Source organism: Protopterus annectens, chromosome 7.part0 (assembly GCF_019279795.1).
Source record: "Protopterus annectens isolate FY-2018-M chromosome 7.part0, PAN1.0, whole genome shotgun sequence".
NCBI classification, from domain to species: domain Eukaryota; kingdom Metazoa; phylum Chordata; order Ceratodontiformes; family Protopteridae; genus Protopterus; species Protopterus annectens.
Window position 1 is genome coordinate 1,023,117,476 of NC_056739.1, and position 19,467 is coordinate 1,023,136,942.

General features: G+C 38.1%; 1 protein-coding gene across 2 annotated transcripts in view; it reads left to right on the top strand.

Annotated features, from left to right (window-relative positions):
- The window catches only part of LOC122806829 (hyaluronidase-2-like), a 174,071-nt gene that overhangs the window by 35,041 nt on the left and 119,563 nt on the right, over positions 1–19,467 (top strand). The window contains exon 1 of one of the 2 annotated variants that reach the window (XM_044077571.1): positions 18,679–18,841. The exons of the other annotated variant lie outside the window; for it this stretch is intronic. The gene's annotated coding sequence lies outside the window, so the exon portion shown is untranslated. Of the gene's footprint in view, positions 1–18,678; positions 18,842–19,467 lie in introns of those variants that run through there. 2 annotated transcript variants of the gene reach the window in all.

Sequence of the window (19,467 nt, forward strand, 5' to 3'; positions counted from 1 at the left end):
GTTTATTAAGCTTTTTATTCATGTTTGTGGTTATAAACTCCTTTATTTTATCTTTGGGTTCCATGTTAATGTTATTATGATTAATTTTGTGAAAGTGATTTCTAAATTCATCTAGTATTTCTGGTATACTAGAAACATTCTTCTTTTTCCTTAGAGAAAATATTTCTATGATATGGTTTTGTTTATTCAACCTTTTTGTTTTATTTTTAAGTCTATGTAAGTATTTGGGGCTTATTGACTAAGACAAAAACTTGTATTTCTCTAAAGTTATTTTAACTTTGAGTTAAAATTTCTTTGTATTTCTCATTTAGTTTGTTTATTTCTTCAATAACTTTCTTGTCCATAATATTTTCTTTATTATTATGTTTATAAGAGTCTAATTTACTTTGAATATCTAACAATTCCTTATCCCAAGATTTCCTTTTATTATTATACCATCTGATACTTTGTCCATATAGATATGATTTTAAGGCATCCCAAACATAAACAATGGAGACTTCAGGAGTATTATTTGTCTAAAAAATGTTTTACTTCTGAAAGTATATATTCTTTATAGTCTTTTAGTTGAGTTAAGTATGCTGGTATCCTTTTGATCTGAACATTATGAGTATTTTTTATCGTGAATTCAAAAACAATTGAATTATGATCAGATATAGGACATGAAATGATTTTGGAATTAATTAAATCTGTTACCATCTGGTTAGAAATAAAGACCCTATCTATTTTTTTGAATAAGTTTTGTATCTATTAGAAAAAAGGTGTATGGTAATGACTTTGAATCTATCTGATTATTAATATCATTCAAATGATAAGAATTAGCAAAATCATTTAAATGTTTTGCATTAGATGTAATTCTTCTTTTCCCTATAGTGGTAGTATCACTTTCATGTAGTATACAATTAAAGTCACCAGCTAAAATAATGTCTCCTATAGAGAATGATATGATCTTATCAAGATGATGTTTCACTGTATTAATACCAATTCCAGGTATCCAATATACATTAATTAAAGTGCAAGTCTTCCCATTAATTTGTATTGTAACCATACAAAACATTCCTTTGTCGTCCTGGTAAGACTTAATGGTTTTAGGAATGGGCATATTTTTATTCCATAAAATAGCCACTCCTCTTTTTTTTCTGAGTGTGCTCTGAACTAACCAATACTGTATATTTGTTTGTGGCTAGTTTATCCATATCTTTTTTCAAGAGATGGGTTTCTTGCAGGAAGACTAAGTTGGCCTTATGTAAATTAATGTATCTTATTAGGCTTGCCCTTTTACATGGATTATTCAATCCATTAATGTTTAAAGAAATTCCTTTTAAAGATGTCATTTGGCATTTTTAAAACTTAAGAATCTTATGATCAAAATAACAAATAACAAGATAAGTAATGTTATATCTCCTCCTTTAGGTGTCCCTTTAAATATAGCTGTATTTATTGAATCTCTTATGGGATTTCGTATAGGATTCAATTTTGTTTGTAGTGACAATGAATGTACAAAATATATTGTGGATGTCAAAACTATATACAAATAACAATGAACAAGTGAAAATAATGTAAGGATTAAACCTTGCATCCAGCCTGGAGTTATAAACTCCAACTTAGAGTAGTATTTACCACTCAAGTTAACCCCCTACCCTAAGCAGCAGTACCTCAGCTACCACCTTATCAATTTAATACTAGTTATATTTAACTGAGGTTAACAGTTTTCAGTTTAGCAAGACAAGACTACACATTTGGTAAAACAGCATCATATAAACTAAAATAAACCTTTTTAAAAAAAAAAAAAAAACTGTTCATACTACTATATACATCCATGTAATATAAAACACTTGTATTCAAATAGCATTCAAATAATCTTGATGTTAGAAATCAAGAGGAGAGAAAAATAGTTTCTAACATTCATTTAAATCAAAAACTTTGGCTAATATGATTCAGACATTACATACATTAAGATGCATCTATTTTCTGTCATGTAAATGCAATTAACAGCTTCCAAAAAAAACCTTTAATTGCTTGTATATGAGCATTTGATCAAACTCATTATTGTCAATAGAATAAAGTATTATATTCATAGAAATTGTTATAAATCATACTGCATAGTTATGCAGATTCTCAGAAACACTTATACATACATATATATATATATATATATATATATATATATATATATATATATATATATATACACATGACAATTTCTTCTAGTATAGAGTTATAAAATTATTTATGCTTGTCAATCAGATGAATTAAATGAGTTATAGTAATGCATATGTTTGGGAACATAAGATGTTCTTCGTCTCACATTGCTGCAGTCATAACCTGTGGGTAGTCCGCTGTCCTCGGTCGACCCGAATACCAAAGGGTTAGGCTGGCGTCCGTCATGGGTGCCCGGAGCTGACGTAACTACGTAGGAGTAGTTAAGCGCATGACCGACGCCATATTCTCAGTTTTTCTTGCCGCGTGGTCAGAAGCAGCGTTTGCAAGTGCCGTTCGGCGTTCTGAAATTTTCAGTTTTCGAGTTTCAGACCGAAGACCAAGTTGGGCTAAGTACCCCGTTGGGGAAAATTTTTGTCTTTTCTTGCCTCGGTTAATCCGGATGTCAGAAAAAGTTAATAATTGTATTTCTTGTGGGAAACTGATACCTCATAGGGACTATCATTCTCTCTGTATTCCTTGCTTAGGGCCTGAGCACGACGTAGTCGGGTGTCGCTTTTGCGCTAGATTTAATAAGCGCACCATTAAACGCAGATTAGACTGTGCTAGGCTTGTTTTCGGTAAGCGGTGTAACTACAACATGCCGTCAGATCCTCCGACTACCGCTAAAAAGCGAAAAGATAAATCTTTAAGGTCTAAACCGGATGAGTTGTCCGTTACGGACGCCGGTTCTATGGAATCTACGGTTGAATCTGTGGATCCAGCCGAGGTCTCGGCTGAATCCCAGGGGGAACACTTACTTTTACAGGAGTTGGCCTCTCAGGAGTTAGGTCAGGCCGAGGGTGCCTCTCAAGTTTCTGTGGTTCCATCCTTACAAAAGGTTATTAGGCCTTCTACTTCAGTCACTAAAGGCCCTGCTAGGGCTAGACCGGGTGTTTCTGGTACGGGACACAGCTCTGGTTCTTCGGGTTCTGTTCCTAAAAAACATATGTTGAAAATGGCAGAGGATTTGATTACTTTGATCAGGGGTTCTATGCCCCCTCCAGTGAAGAGGCCTAGGGTGGAGGCAGATTTAGAGGGAATGGAGCATTCCTCAGATTACTCTGAGTCTTCAGCTGAAGATATTCAGGATTTTCCTCCCTATTCTGATTCGGATGCAGAGGATTCCTGTCCTTCTGCTTCACCTCCAGAGGATTTTTCATTTTCTGAAACCTTGCATTCCATGAGGGAGCATTTCAAGTGGGAAGGTCAGGATTTTTCAGATTCTCGTAAGAGGCTTAGAGAATTTTTGTTTTTGCCACAGCATAGACCTTTGGCTATTCCCCCTGTTTTAGATGTTGTTCAGGATGTTTTTTCTGAAGCTTCCCTTAATCCTGATTCTTTACCCCCTGCTCCTGTCAAGCCAGACTGGTATTAGAGTTCCAGAGGCACATAAATATTTGTACAAGAGTCCTAGAGCTGATCCGGAAACTATTATTCAAGGGCCTAAGGGTGTCGGGGCTTCTGTGGTTAAGAATCCAGTACCTTTGGATAAAGATTCTAGAGCGTTGGATAGGTGGGGTAAAAAAGTGTACACCTCTTCTACGTTAGCTATGAGGGTTTTAAATTGCCAATTCCATATGCTGAAGTATCAGAACTTTCTGTTAGGTCAATTCAATTGAAAGCTAAGGTAGATGCTTTAGCTGAGGGTATAGAGTGTAAGGAATTGCAGGACTTGGTTCATGCTTCAGATCAAGTTGGTAAACATTCCTTGCAGTGTGGCTTCGATGCCCTTCAGGCTTCTTCTAGGGTGGCTGCTACTGGTTCAGTTATTCGTAGACATGCCTGGCTTAAGGATCAAAATTTGTCAGAGCATGTTAAAGCTCGGATTTTGGATGCTCCCCTTCAATCTGAAGTTCTTTTTGGTTTCCCTGTGGAGTCAGTTTTGGAGTCAGTTTTGAAAAAGATGGAAGACAAAGCTAAGTCTATGCAGACAGTTAAGGAATTTTTGCAAGTGCAGCCCCCTAAGTTTAGCAGGAATTGGCCTGCAAGAGAATGGTCTTACCCTTCTTCGGATTTTCAGTCTAAGGGCAGGTCTCGACGTGGTAGGGGCAGGACTCACGCTCAGGGTTCTTTCAGACCTAGGACTTGGAGTTCTCCTGCACAATCTTCTGGTGAGAGCAGGGGTCAGCCTTTTCGTAAACAGACCCAATGACCTGTATCTTCAGCTGCCGGACCCTTCTCTTCTGGCAGCTCCTCTAGGAGGAAAGTTGGCACTTTTCAATCAAAATTGGCATTTGGTCACCCAGGACAAATGGGTGTTGGACATAATAAATCAAGGCTACAAGTTTTATTTTCACACTTTTCCCCTTTTCAAAGGCATGCCAGATGTACCTCCTCAGCAAAGGATGGAGGCTCAGGATCAAATTTCTTTGCTTTTACGGATGGGGGCAATCCAGGTGGTACCTTCGTCAGAAGAAGGCCTACGGTTTTATTCTCGTCTATTCCTTGTGCCAAAGAAAGGAAACACTTGGAGGCCAATTCTGGATTTGTCCATTCTCAATACATACCTAGACATTCCAAAGTTCAAGATGTTAACTTTACAACAACTTCTGCCTCTGCTAGGAAAAGAGCACTGGATGGTAACTCTGGATCTCAAAGAAGCCTATTCCTATCAGGCCCAGCTGCAGGAGATTCCTGCGTTTTCGGGCTGGTACTTCTCATTATCAGTTCTCTGCATTGCCCTTTGTGAACACCCTGGGCGCAGTAGATAAACCAAAGGTTCTGGCTCCTGTAATAGCTTACTTAAGACTGAGGGGAATACAAATTTATCCTTATCTGGATGACTGCTTGATTCTTGCTCATGACAAAAACAAGTTACTTCAACAGCTACAGTATGTGATGGCAGTTTTAAGGTGCCTAGGGTATTCTGTGAACGAAACAAAGTCCAGTCTAGTACCCTCTCAGGACATGTGCTTTCTGGGTGTGAGACTGAATACAGCCTCTCAGATGGCTTTTCTGACCCCGGACAAACAAAGAACTCTTCATCTCTACTTTCAGCAATTATCAGTACAGTCCAGGCTGACTGCAAGGACAGTCCTTCAAGCCTTGGGGTTCATGGCATCTTGCATTCTGGTACTTCCCAATGCCAAACTGCATATGAGGAAGCTACAATGGTATGGACTCAACACTGCCACGATTTGGACACTGTCATTCCGATACCATGCATCCAGAAGGAATTCTTGTGGTGGGCACAGGAATGTCACCTAAACAAGGGACTCTCTGTGACCCGACCAGAGGCGAGTCAGATCTTAACGACGGATGCCTCAGACCTGGCTTGGGGAGCACACTTCAATGGGAAATGGATTCAAGACACGTGGCCTCCCAAATTACAGCATTTGCATATCAACATGAAGGAGATGTTAGCAGTCCAGTTTGCCCTGATGGCTTTCAAGGGCCTACTTCAACCAGGACAGGTGTTGATTCAAACAGACAACACTACAGTCATGTGGTACATCAACAAACAGGGGGGGACCCATTCTTACCCTCTTTGCAGACAAGCTATGATATTGTGGGAGACTGCTCTGGGGTTGCACATCACTCTTCAAGCACGGTTTCTGCCAGGAGCACAGAACTCCCTAGCAGATGTATTGAGCAGACAAATTGTGGATCTCCACGAGTGGAAATTGGATCCTCAGGTATTTCAACAGTTGACAGTGGCTTGGGGAACTCCAGACCTAGATCTGTTCGCTTCTCCTCTAAATTTCCAACTACCAAAATTTTGCACAAGGATGTTTCACCCAAAAGCTTGGAAAGTGGACGCTCTATCTTTCAGTTGGAACAACCTTCACGTCTATACTTTTCCTCCTCTGCCTCTCCTTACCAAGGTACTCTTGAAAGTCAGGAGGGACAAGCCTTGCATGATTTTAATAGCACCAGATTGGCCACGTCAGCACTGGTATCCTCTGCTGAGGAGTTTAATTCAGGAGCCTCCTTGGCCTTTACCACAGCTTCCTCATTTGTTGTCCCAGTCAAGCAGTCATTTGCTCAATGTCAGGGTGCAGTCCCTGCATCTAACGGCCTGGCGTATTCTGTTTTAGAGCCTGTGGGTTCTCAGCTTCCCCAGCAGGTTTTGTATGTCATTTTGGAAGCTAGGCGGCCTAGCACTAGAAAAGTTTATGGTGATAAATGAGAGATTTTTTCTTTGGAGCACAACAAAGGATTTTGATGTCTCTGTACCTAATTTGAGTTGTACACTGCAGTACCTTACTGAATTACTGGACAAGGGTTTGTCGTTCTCCTCTGTGAAGGTGCATGCTGCAGCCATTTCTGCTCACTATGATTGTGACCCTCCTTTATTTTCTCACCCTTTGTTTGTTTAAGCAATTTCTTAGAGGGGCAAAAAATATAAGACCCCCACGTAGAGCTCCTACTCCTTCCTGGGATCTCAATTTTGTGTTGGAGAAGCTTACTTTGCCTCCTTTTGAACCTGCAGCTACGTCTGAATTGAAGTTTTTTCTTGGAAGACTGCTTTTTTTGTTGGCCATTACTTCTGCCAGAAGGGTATCTGAATTGCAGGCTCTCATGGCAGTTGAACCCTTTCTAATATTCCATAAGGATAGAGTTTTTTTGCGTACTAACCCTACTTTCATGCCAAAAGTGATTTCTAATGTGGCCTTGAACCAGTCTATCCATTTGCCTACCTTTTATGCTGATCCCCAAAGTAAGGGGGAAAAAATCTTGCATTCTTTGGATACACAGGCAGTTACGTTATTATTTGAGCAGAACTAAGGAGTTCAGACACTCAACAGTTATTTGTTACTTTTGCTTTGGGTTCACAAGGGAAAGCTGTTTCAAAGCAGACTATTTCAAAGTGGATTGGTAATTGCATTGCTTTTTGTTATTCTCATCATGGGAAGAATGTTCCTGCTGGGATTAGACCTCATTCCACTAGGGCTACGGCCACTTCTACTGCTTTTTGAGGTGTAGCTACTAAGGACATTTTGGAAGCAGCTACTTGGAGTTCAGTTCATACTTTTACTAAGCATTATCATCTCCCTCTTTTCACCAAGTCCAGGGCTGGGTTTGCCACTGCAGTCTTACAGGGCATGTTAGCAGCCCCTAATGCCTTTTAGTTTGCCAGCCTCCCTTTTCCTTTGCTTTGGGATTCTACCCACAGGTTATGACTGCAGCAATGTGAGATGAAGAACATAGTACAGTTTTGTACCTACCATAAATGTAGATGTTCGAGGATCCACATTGCTGCAGTCCTATTTTCCCTCCCTCCTTCCCCGCTTTGGTTTGGGGTTGTGGTTGTTGTTATTACTTGGGGATAATTGTTATTTCTCTCCTTTATGGCTCTGGCCTTTTCTTTTTAAGGCCTTCTGACATCTGGGGCAAGAAAGACTGAAAATATGGCGTCGGTCATGCGCTTAAGTACTCCTACGTACTGACGTCAGCTCCGGGCCTTCATGACCGACGCCAGCCTAACCCTTTGGTATTCGGGCCGACCGAGGACAACGGACTACCCACAGGTTATGACTGCAGCAATGTGGATCCTCGAACATCTACATTTATGGTAGGTACAAAACTGTACTTTTTTAACGCAGATTATTAAGCTGCTGTTAAGTAGATTTTCAAAAACACTTGAATAGATGTTTCATTTTCTATGCCTTCTAAAATAAGACATTTACTTACTACAAGAAACTGTATCATTTAAACTCATTATAACTGACATATTTTATGAATTATAACATAGATATTTAAGTAATTATATAAAGTAACTCACATTTAGATGTTAAAGAGTTCATTTTCCTTCACATAGTCGTATTTGTATCATTTCTATTTCCTAGAGTGTCATTGCTGAATCTGTGATGTCGGTGTGATATCTAGGTCAAAGGTGAGACTAGCTGCTTTCAGCTTCTCTGTGAGAATTCTGAGAGTTGAAGCTTTTGAAGTAGCTCATGGACACTGTGCATGAGACAGCCCACATCCCAGATTGTCTCTCTTAACATTTTACAAACATTCATTTAGCAGTGTAAATGCATCTAAACATGACAAAACCTTCACAATGTATTTTACAGGTTATTACAGCCTCTATGCAAGTGAAATTAAGCCCAAAATTATTAATAAGTAATAAAACTCAATATTTTTGTCCCAACTCAATTTTTATGCAAATCTTATTATTTACTGTGTCTGTATGATCAAAAGCATTTCTATATATTAATAAAGAAAAGAAAGAGAGTAGAAAGTAAAAGGGTGTAAGGCAGAAATAAAAAAAAATGTAAGAGAAAGCTATAAGAAGTATATACAATGAAATATTACTTACTGTTTATATTAATAGAGTTAAAAATAAAACATTTACTATTTAGTTCTAATTATTATTAAAGCATGACAGATTATTTACAAACAAGCATAAGCAGTGTAAACAAGAAAATATAATTAGGAATAGCATTTGAAGAACATATAACTTTTTACAAGGAATAAATATGTTATTATTCTATTAATCATATTTTCATTACTCTTCTCTCCCTGCCTTCCCCCACCCTTCACCCACTACATAATCTAAATAGAATGTCATTGTTTAAACAAAGAAAAGAAGAAAAGGAGAAGAAAAAATAAAAAGATAAAGAAAAAAAATGTATCCAATTACTAACCTTACTTCTCCTTTTCAGAAAGAGAAACAAGTTGAATCACAACTTGCCATTAAATCTCCAGATATTTTGACTAGTTATGAAACAAAACATTTCTTTGCACACAGAGAATAACTTTGATTAAATCTTTTTTCAAAATATTTGTTGCTTCTTGGAAATGCAGGAACTATATTTAAAAAGATTAATAATGAAATAAAATGATGAGAGAAAAAAAACCCTAGAACAAATCATTTGTTTTTTAGTCTCTTCTTCTTCTCTTAAGTCTTCCACGAAGTTTCAGTTGCCAGTCTCTTTAATGAAGGACTAGCCCATTCCATTTCTTCTATTTTATCCAAAATCTTATTTTTTGATAAACAGTAAAGCAGAGTCTAAGTCATCGAAAATTTTAGGACCATCAGGAAGGAAGATTTTAAGCTTGGCAGGAAACAGAAGGTATGTTTTAAACTGTGCTTTTTTAAGCTCCCTTATTAGTGGCAGAAAAACTTTTCTTTTAGCTATTACCATGGAAGAATAGTCATTGTCAAAACACACAGTTGTCTCATTAATCTTAACAGGAGCTTTAGCCCAAGCAGATTTAAGAACCATCTCTTTATCAAAAGATGATAAAAATCTAACTATAACTGATCTAGGATAGTTTTTGTTAGTTAGTATTAGGTATAGATCTATGTGCTCTTTGATACCAAAAGAGAATGCTTCTGGTAAGTCTAAAGTTTTAGGGAGCCATGTTGTTAAAAAAGAAGTAATATTGTTACCTTCAATATTTTCTGGCAGTCCAAAAATCCTAATGATATTGCGCCTAGATCTATTTTCCAGGTCATCCAGCTTTGTTTGTAAATGTGTATTTTGTTTCAGCAGAAACTCAATGTTGATTTCCTCTTCTTGTATTCTATTTTCCATGTCATTCACAGCTTCTTCTATGCCTGTCATCTGGATCTTCTGTTGTTGCAGGTCTATATGTAACAAGTCTATTTGTTTTGTAGTTTTTCTATGAAGGTGTCTATTTTAGTATCCATTTTATCCATCTTAGCAGTAAGTTGCTGGATTATAATTATCAGAGACTGAAGTTCTTTCTTGATGCTGGAGTCTTGAGAATTTGTCTTACTGGAACTCATTTCAGACTGATAAACTGACAGGAAAATTTCCAAAGTGATTTCCGACAGGAATATTGTTAAGATTTCCTTTCTTTTTTAGATATAGTTCAAGAACTATATAAAACAAACATATTTAGAAAGAAAATTACTTCAAAAATTAATTTTTTAAGTAATTCCTGTCAGTGTAATGAAATTGGTGGAGCTGTAGAAATCTGCTGCTATCCTGTGTTCATCCTTGGCCACGCCCCATCACTTCAGTATATTTCTAAAAACCCTTGACAGCCTAGCCCCCCTCTGCACCAAAAGAATAAAGACTATCCATGCTCCCTGGCTAGCAAAAATACCAAACTACTTCTACAAGATAGTGAGAATGGAATGAATGGCACAATAACAAATTTGATGCCAACTTAATCAAACCGCTACGAAATGAAGCAAAAAAAACTAGTGAACTTGTATAAAAAAAAAAAAAAAACACTTTTCAATCAATTGGCAAACCACAAAAACAACAATTTTGGAAACGCATCTCTAAAACTCCCTCAGATAGCCGACCTGTTAAACTCTCACTTTTTTTATAAACATCAGCAAACTGTTAACAAATCCCACATCCACAATTACCTCAAGCCCCATCTCTGATCCCCCTCTACCCTTATCATGACTCCTGCAGAAACAAAAAAAAACCTTTGCATTCCCAACAAACCAGTACTACATCTTCTATCCCCTTTTTATCTTAAACCTGTCCCTACCTCTCTCTCAAAAACTAAATCCATGCTCCCTCTCCTCTGACAACCTCCCCCCTGAATATGTAAAACTTGCTGCAGAAGCCATAGCATATCCTGTCAGTATCCTTATAAATTGCTGTAGCAGAGTCCATTGTCCCCCCAACCTCTGGAAAAAGTCTCATCACCCCTTTACATAAAGGGGGGCAATTCCGTTGAACTATCTACCAAACTCCTGGAAAAATGCATATGTAAGCAATTGTTTTACCAACTCATCCAAAACAAACTAATTACCCCTATCCAACATGGTTTTTGCCAATCGCACAGCACCACCACTGCCATAATCTCTTTCATGAACACTGTCTCCAAATCCATTGACTCTATCACTTCTTTCTTACTGCTAGACCTATCGTACTGCTAGACCTATCAAAGGCATTTGTGTCCCACAACAAACTTCATCAACTAGCCATTATAGGCTGCACCCCACCATCCCTCCAGTGGTTTGCAAGCTACTTATCCAACCACCAGCAGTGCATCAAATGGCAAAATAAATTATCCCAATATCAAACAAAACTAACTGGGGTACCTGGACCCTTACTTTTCAATGTTTTCACCAACAGCCTTCATAACTCAACACACCATAGCTCCATTATCCAATACTCACATGACACTACCATAATTTTCTCCTACAGTAACATAAAACTCCAGCAACTCAACCAAGCCACCTTCACCCCAATAGAGACATGGTTGAGAGAAGACCAACTAGTTTTTTAAATCTTAAAAAAACTCCTGCTTTTCAAAGCAGATCTCATCTGACATTAAAATATTCTCACGGCAACACAAAAATTGAAACAGTTTCCACATCTAAGCTTCTAGGTGCAACCATAGACAACAAATTAACTTTCAAAACATCACATCTGCAATAGCATTTAAAAAAAAAAAAAAAATCAAACTAGGAACACTCTACAGACAAACTAGCTCCATCAAAAAACCCTCACCAACACCTTTTTGCTTCCCTCCCTCATATACAGTTCCCTTGTACACCAATTTACAGTCTTCTCTTAAAAACGAGCACCAATTCTGCTACCATAAAATCGCCAAATTTCCAATCCTGCTAGCAGAAAATCGCCAAATTCACCACAGGTTAGCCCCATACCATTCCCTCCACTGCCTAGCTTTGAAAGAACTAAATTGGCTCAAACTTGCACAACACCTAAGCTTAGCACAGCTGCCTTCTGCACATAAAATTTATTTTTGTATGTACTTTCCTTTCTATCCCTAAAACAGGAATTTCATCTACTAACCCCTAGCATATTGGACTAATGGACTTTCCTCTACACCCTTAACGTTCCCATGCTTCTAAACATCTAATTGCATCTAATGTTCTGATCCTCATTCTTTACCTTACTCCTACCTGTGTATGTATGTATGTTTGCAATCTACTGCTGTACTTCACTTTAGTTTAGTACATGTTTTATTATTATTTATCTATCTCTTTGTACTTATTTTGTATTTATTATTGCACTTGCCTCTCTGTACTTATTTCATATTCAGTTATTAATATGTACTTTAATACTTTGTTTTTTATCGTGTTCATCTAAATTGTCTTAACTTTTGTGTATTGTTGAGCTTTTCTCCTGGGGCCTCTGCTGAAAATGGGTTCCTGACCCAGTTGGACTTTCCAGGTAAACAAATGTTAAATAAAGAAATCTGAAGTTGTATAGTCCAAATGAAGTTTGTCCTATGTATAACTGTACTTTGAAACTCTTGTATACATCTGTACAATTCAAAAGTTTTCCCTTTTGAATCACTTGAATAGGTTAGTCAGAAAGAAACTAGGTTTCCTCTCTAAAATGAAATGTAAATCCAAGTCTGTGTCTAGGAGAGGGGGCTCTTTTATTGAAATTAAGTTAGAAGAATGAACCATGGTTGTCTGCTGGAGGAGAGCAATTAGAATTGATACTTAAAAAGACAAAAAAAAAAAAAAAAAATTTTGGAATGAATACATAATAGGTTAGTCAGAAAGAAACTAGGTTTCCTCTCTAAAATGAAATGTAAATCCAAGTCTGTGTCTAGGAGAGGGGGCTCTTTTATTGAAATTAAGTTAGAAGAATGAACCATGGTTGTCTGCTGGAGGAGAGCAATTAGAATTGATACTTAAAAAGACAAAAAGAAAAAAAAAATTTTGGAATGAATACATAATAGGTTAGTCAGAAAGAAACTAGGTTTCCTCTCTAAAATGAAATGTAAATCCAAGTCTGTGTCTAGGAGAGGGGGCTCTTTTATTGAAATTAAGTTAGAAGAATGAGCCATGGTTGTCTTTGCTGGAGGAGAGCAATTAGAATTGATACTTAAAAAGACAAAAAAAAAAAAAAAAAATTTTGGAATGAATACATGTAGAAGACCCCTCAACCAAAAGTGAGGTATTATCACTACTGATTTAAGCCAATATGATGGAAAGCACTGAGAGCTGTCTGTGTGCAGACAGATGTCCATAAAGCCTTACTACTATACTTTGTCAAGGAACACAGATGTGTCCAACCATTCATGAGATATTAATATTAATTTTGCTGCTCTTCACTGGCTTGTGTAGTATGTAATTTCCTTGCAGGACTGCATTTGACTCAACTGCCCATTCCTCAATTAAGAGATTGCAATCATTGTGAGCCTGCACAATTTGAGTGCCTCTTAGCTCGTTATGTGCCATATCACTGTAACATTGTCTATTGCTATTTGCAGAGGCTCTTGCTGAAGAACTGTATAGGTAGATTTCAGGACCAGACACAGATGGCATCTCTTAATTTAGGTGCTACTTCCCCTGGGATGGTGACAAAGTCCATTGCTGTCATAGCTCTTGAAACTAGGCTCCTGAAATATAATTTGTGGAACCTTGGTTTAATTTTCTGGCTTGGCAGGATGATGGAAATGTTTGTCTTGTGTGTTAATTGCTGCGGGGTCTGTTTTAACTCCTAGTCATTCAAGAACAAAGGCAACGGTCGAACTCCTTGCATACTACTAGATTATGTGGGGCCTTCCAAAAGAAGCCATTAGGATGGAAGAGAACATGAGACTTTAGTATGCTCAGGAATTCTTTGGTGTTAAGTTTTCATTGCACGACTGAGAAACAAAAATATTTGTAACATGTCCTGTGGGAAGGAGAATGCAGTTTATTCTGCTTGACTGTAGGAGAAAGTGTGAATTTCTGCAGAATCGGCATCTTGAACTTGTTTGGAATGAGTCTGCATTGACACTTTTGGGACTGGGAAGAATGTTTAAAGTGACTTTTTTTTTTTTTTTTTTTTTTTTTTTTTGTTCTGGAACCAGTTCTTTTGCTCATCTATCCAGAATTATTATTTTTTTCTCACTGTTGAACTCTCAAGTGCTTCTGAAATATTGGTAAGCTGTGACCTAACCCCCACTGGAGTGCACCTCTAAAGTCTTAGACTGGCAAAGTCCCAGAGGTTATGACATTATGCCCCCTGTTTTCACTGCAGGGAGAATGGAAAGGGAAAGTAGGCAGTTGAGCTTTCTTGCTGTAAAGCATCTACTCGCTGCTGTCTTCTCAAACATTAATGATTTCTTTGAAATTACTACTCATTTCTAAGCTGCTGCCAGCTTGGTTTATTGTAAAACGTGTTTTTTTGGGAAAGGTTGTTGCCTTTTTGAGAAAAATAAATTTTTTAATGTTCTGCATAGTTTTTGTTCTGCATAGTTTTTTTTGTAGTTTTAACATTTTTTAAGGGGGGTTCAAAAATGTCTTGTTGTGGAGGTATTCCAAAGTTCCGGTATTTGTATCCATGTGCTTCACAGCATGTGTACCTTTATTTGGAAACAGAGGCAGCAGATCAAAAGCAGCCATTCGCTGGTTAGAGCTTTATATTACTGTGTATAAACATGGCAGTTTAGCTTGCCAGCTGTTTGTGTTTAAGCTAGACCGATTCTAGCAGGTGCATCTGAAACTAACTAGTGTGAATTCATGAGTTTAACCGATCAGAGGGTACTGTGCCATGTGGTTGTGTTAATAGCTATGACACTCGGAATGCCTGCAGCATGAGTCTTTTACCCAGATTTATCAAATACCCTGTTGCTATTCTGCTTTATAATTGTATATAATTTGGGGTTTTGGGAGTGGGTAACACAGTTCCTAAATTCATTAAATGAGTGAATATAGGCATTATGATTAAACTGCGACTGGGTGTGGGTATCCCAGGATGTACCCATAGTTGGTGTGGTTTAATCACAAGTAGTCAACGTGAATAGTAATGGCCGCCTGTTTTATAATTACCTGTTTTGGGGAGTTTCAAATCCCTGATTTTTAAGGGATGAGAATTTTTTTTTTTTTTTTTTTTTAACAGTATTTTTCAAAAAGAATGTGTCACTTGCACTTTTTGACTAGAAAAAATTTCCTTAATTTGAACAGGATCTTCTTGGGTAGGTTGTTGAGTGACTAGGTCAAAGTTGGTGACAGACTCCGGTAAATGTTAAAGGTGACTGTGAGAAATGCACAATTTGCTTACAAACGGCTTCCCTATGATTTGATTTTAGAGGTGTCTGCCTATGGCTTATTCCTTTGGAGGGGAAGTATCAATCCTGGAGCAACGATTCTTATGATGTGCACTTATCTATGCTCGTGTGCTTCTGTAACGATGCTAGTGTGCTTCTGTAACAATATATAAAGAATATCATTTGTGCATCTGATAATATTCTGTATAGAAATAAATGTCTTTTGGCTTTTCCCGGTTAGGGGTCACCACAGCAGAGCTCTGGTCTGCTAATGATTGGCAGTGGATTTTACGGTGCCGAGTTGCCAGCCTGACGCCCAACCTTAAGGAAGGCACACAACATTCACGCACACACCTACCTGCATGTCTTTATACGTCCCTTGACCATGGGGAGGATGTGCAGACTCCACACGGAAGGCACTCCAGCCAAGAATCGAACGGGAGAACCCCTTGCTGTGAAGCGACAATGCCAACCGCTATATGTAAATTGTGTATTAGCTTGATGGATTGAATACATGATACCCTTGAAATACATGCACATGTGTATGACACCCTAACCTTTTGATGCAGAGATCTGAAGGCCCAGGTTCTATCCCCCACAAAGTGATAATTTAGATTAATTCTCTAATACTGACATAGTGCAGCACAGTGGTGTAACATGATGTTCTGTAACAATATAGTAGCTATGAATGAAAAAATGTGCTGTGGTGTAATTTATACAGACTTCAGCATTTGGCAGGTTCATACACAACACTGATCAATAAATAAGTGCAATTAGATATTGATGTACTCTTGATAAGATGGTTAGCTGCATGGCTTACAAATAGGGCATGGCTTACAAATAGGGCATGGCAAGTATACAGCAACTGGATAAGTGAAATCCTTGGTTATAGTCAGGGTGTCCCACAGGGCTCGGTCCTAGGCCCTTATTTGCTTAAATTGTATCGTTCAGACCTAACTTTTTCATCTGAGGTGTTTTGTAGTCTATGTGCATGCGACCTAAAATTGGGTAAACCGATTACATGTGTTGCAGATAAGGCATGTCTGCAAAATAACTTGACTAAATTGACCATTTGGACACAGAAGAATATGCTGATAAGTGCATCAAAAAATAAGCATATGCGATTTGGTAGACCTAAATTTGAAAGGTGAATATTTAATACAGCATACAGTGATTGAAACTGTAGACTCTTTAAGGACCTGGGTATATGGGTAGGTTCAGCTAGGAGTCTTTCTAGTCCTATCAACCATTTGGTTAATAATAGAACTATAAGTTGTATGAAAAGATTTATAAAGTCTAGGAAATCAAAAATTGTGAAGTCATTGTTTAGTTACATTGGACCCAAACTTGAGTATGGAATAACAATAAGAAAGCAAGCAGGAGTAAACTGGAAAGAGTACAACGGAAATATACCAAGGGTATCCATGGATGTGAAGATTGAAATTATTATGAAAGACTAAAATATCTGAACTTGTACAAACTCTCTCTTACAGATATCTAGAAGGAGATTTTATTCAAGTATGTAGGGCATTTAGTGACCACTAACCTCCAGGAATGTTTGGTGTTAACAAAACGTAGTAGAGAATAATCAGACAACCCATGTAGAATTTATAGGAATGAGAAGTGTACTGACTGGTTCTCTGACAGAATAGCTGATGCATGGAACAGACTACCAAATTACTTTAATGCAAGTACTAGTTTAGATATTTTGAAGAACAGCCTAGATACTTATGGGGACAAGTGTTTTGGTATATTTGCAAGCTAGAAGGGCATTAATGCCTGTGCTTGAGATGTTTGTATGTATAGTGGTGGTCCTGCATTATGGAGGCACCACACTTTTAAGATACCAAGTCTAGGTCCTCCTTAAGTTGATGTAGCAGTGGTAGATGTAGACGGTTCCCATTGTACCTGATATTGGGGGGGGGACTTCTGAGGTGCTTTAGTTCAAAACAGAAACATTAACATTTGTTTGGTGCACTAGCCAAATTACCTTTAGTCACTATGAAAACCACCTGAGACTCGAAAATACAGTGTTGTGTTACTAAGATCTCTGCAAAAGTAAATGTTGTGTAGGAAAAAATACACACACGTATCCAGTTTAATTGCTTAAGTTTGCTGTTGACTATGTTGATCTTATGCTGATAATTTGTATTTGACCTTCTTTATAGTAGATGCCTCCAGAAGCAATACGTTCTAGTGGTTTCCTGCTGCTTTTTTTGTTCTGGCCCCAGCCCTTCTTGCACCTCTTTGATCCTGAGGGTTATTATTTTTGATGGTGACACCTGGCATCTGACTATGTAGTATTGGAGGTTTCTAATAATTTATTAGAACAGCACACCATATGTTTCAGATGTTAAAGTTGAATCTGTCCGCTTCTCCGCTTCTGGTAAGTTGAAATTTTGCATGTCTTAGTTTTGTTACAGAAGCTTCTTGGAAAGTCCCTACAGATTGGTATCTCTTTATGCTAAAGCTGTGCACTGATGGAAGTTTACCTAAAGTTGACATTAAGAAGCGATGCTGTAGCATTATAAAAGTTGTGAGCTGAATGCTGTGTCTAATGACTGGCACAGTGGCACAGATTGGAGACTAGACATGCGGGTCTTTCAAGTGGAATTTGACTTTTTTTGTGCCGTTACTCTTTCAGTGAGTTAATAGGTCCTGTCAGCTGAACTACAGTTACATGTATTTATTTAACTTTAATTGTAATTTACTGCTCATCTTGGCAGAGCACTGAGTGACGCAAGGGGAATGAGTTTCCTGAGGATGTTCTTTCATGCCAGTTTCCAAACATTCTGCAGCATTTGATTTGCTTTTTGTTCTTTTTTTCTTATTTCCTGCACTGTTTGTGTGTCAGGGAAGGGTCGGGGGAGTGTTCTGTTACTTCCTGCTCTTACTGAATAAACAGTGATATGTGGAGTTCTTGAGTGATGCACTGTGTGTGGCATCTCCTGGTAAGTTATCCTCTCTGTCATGCTTCACAACTGCCTGCTGTAACTTGAGTCATACTGGGGTAGAGACTGCTATAATCTTTTGAGTTGTGCCCATCTGTCATGAAGGGCTTACTTTGTTTTACTATTCTTCTGACTTTACTATGGCATCTGTATTGTCCACTCTTCCCTAGTGTCCCCCCCCCTCGCAGATATCTGGGCATCTGGCTGTTTAAGTCCAGTTAACATTTCAGAAGAAATTAGATTTGTAATCTGAAATGGTCTACAGTAGACACATTGTGCTAACATTATAATGCTGTTCGGCAGGACAAACCATAAGAGTAACACTGCAGTGATGTATTCTTCATTATGGTAAGGGCAATTATCTTTGTGTACCTTAATCACCCAGTGCTAGCACTTAATGGCTCCTGGCAGTATAACTCCTTAATCGTAAATCACTTTTTAATAGACGTTTGGATTCCTGCATAGCAAGGCTGTTAGTTTCAAGCAGCTCTGACGAAAAGAAAAACTGAACTTGAGACCTGAATTTCTTATTTGATTCCTGAATTGCAGCATTCATACAGGCACTGGACATTACATGTCCCTGTCCTTTCCTGAATGTCCTCCTTTGTGTTGGTTGTAGTTCACTGCAGCTCTAATGTACAAGTTGCTACGGAGTGTTGGTCAGTGAAGAGCTCAGCACTGGACATTACAGTGCGGATGTAGAAAGAACAGGGACGGCCACCTCTGGTACCAGTGCCAAAGGGTAGCCTTCAAGGACATTTTGTTTAGCACTACACCTGGGACCGAGAAAAGTAAGTATATTGATGTATTTTAATTTTTTTTTCTTCTGACAGGATTTCTTGCGGACATATTTATTGACTGTAATTAACTGAGTTTATTTAGAATGTATATGCATAACTAAGCATCTCACACTTTTTCCCTCCACTTTGTCTGCCTGGCACTTCTGCACATATTATAAAAGTTGTGCTTTCGTACTCTGCTGAATAAGGCTGTAGAAGTCTGTATTAATACCTCTAGCACTTTCTGGTTGGGGATACACAAGTGTTATATAGCCGTAGCACATTATGGTTTTGGTGGATACATAGCTATCCTTGCATGACCCTGCATACTTCTCACTTTGTGTAACTTTATCATTATAACCCATGTCTGTCGTAGTCATGTGAGTAGCTTGATTTTAATCTTTCTGTCGCTTTTTTGTAGTAGGAGGGGTATTCCTCTGTGAGCTCATGGTAAAGATGGACTTAGTATTTTTCTTCACAAAGTAAGAGGCAAATGGGGATAATGTGGCAGTAGCTTAGAGGTTGCACTTTGTCATTTAATGCATGAAAGGTTAGACTGCCAGTGCACACGAACACCAGTTACCTAGAATTACTGTGCATTACTGCACTCCTGAGGTGCCCTCCCTCGACTAGGTTGC